Source organism: Austrofundulus limnaeus, unplaced genomic scaffold (genome assembly GCF_001266775.1).
Source record: "Austrofundulus limnaeus strain Quisiro unplaced genomic scaffold, Austrofundulus_limnaeus-1.0 Scaffold302, whole genome shotgun sequence".
Lineage (NCBI taxonomy): Eukaryota > Metazoa > Chordata > Actinopteri > Cyprinodontiformes > Rivulidae > Austrofundulus > Austrofundulus limnaeus.
Window position 1 is genome coordinate 309,392 of NW_013952704.1, and position 1,362 is coordinate 310,753.

The following is a 1,362-nucleotide window of genomic DNA, read 5'->3' on the forward strand; positions in this document are numbered from 1 at the left end:
ATTATTATTATTATTATTATTATTATTATCATCATCATTATTATTATTATTATTATTATTTCAAATAAAGAGAAGCACACTGGCAATACTGAAATATTTTTCATTTCTGGGAGGGGGAGGGCACCACAAAGCAGTTGCGCTTAGGGCACCCAGATGACTAGCACCGGGCCTGTTTAAGTTATTTTGCTCTGTGCAAAAGACAGATATTTGCTGCTTGGATTGGAGAGTGTGGAAAGCTGGTTTAACCAAGGCTGAAGATGCAGAAGGTCAAACTACAGGAGCTGTCCATCTGAGGGACATGTGTAGTCTAAAAGACATTTAACTGTGAAATGTTCAGTTTGTGATGTTTAAATGACACCCAGCCCCTTGGCCTCTTAGTTTACCAAATTTATGCAGAGTAAAAAAAATAAAATAAAAAATGGTGGACTGATTTGGCATGATGTCCTGAGACGTTGCAGCTGAAGGAGTCATAAAACAGAACAGGTGGACATTAGATGCCCTGACACTCCTATAGATAAATGTGTTAAATGAGTGAAGGAAAATATGAGCAACAAGCAACAACCCTAGGTTCTCCCCTGAGAATCAGACCAAAAATTTTATGTGCAACCCTGACCATATATGATTAATGCATTTCATAAAAGCTGAATTTCCAAAACATCTGGTCTCATTCACAAATTCTAATGCTTACATCATCAAGTGGAGGAGAAAAATCTGATTTTGACTGAAAGGGGGTGACTTTAGAACAATTGAAAAATTGTATTCACTTTTAACGCTTCTGTTAGCATCAGCTCATAGAATTTGCTAAGGGTTTTTGAGTAAAAAACACACAACAATACAAAATAACTGCCAGATAATYAATGTTTACTTGGACAAAATAACAGAAGGATGCCCAAGTGCATTTTTTTTCTAAATACCATGCAGCCAAATAAACAACTGAACTTCAAGGGATTTGTAAACCATTTTGGTCATGAGTTGGTAAAAATTGAGTAACTGAAGCTTTTTTACTTGTCTTTACTTCATGTCCTGCCCATAAACAAATAAATAAAGGTGCAAAACCCTTCTTGATTTAACCTGTTAGTTTTCAGGGGCAAGGCATGTGCCTGCAGGTTATATATTCTTACATTTAAAGCAAAGCAAAAGGTGGAATAGTCAAGTTTACAGCAGGACAATGCATGAGGATAGAAAATGGCGATGCATATTGCTGCCCTCACCCACATTAAGACAAGTATGCTGGCCTCTGGAAAAAAAAACATCAATATCTTAAAAACCATAGAGGCACAAACAAATATTTTTGCAGCACAAACGTAGCACAATTGATTGGCACCAGTTTTGTTTGACTTGGGTAATGTATGTGTGTGTGTG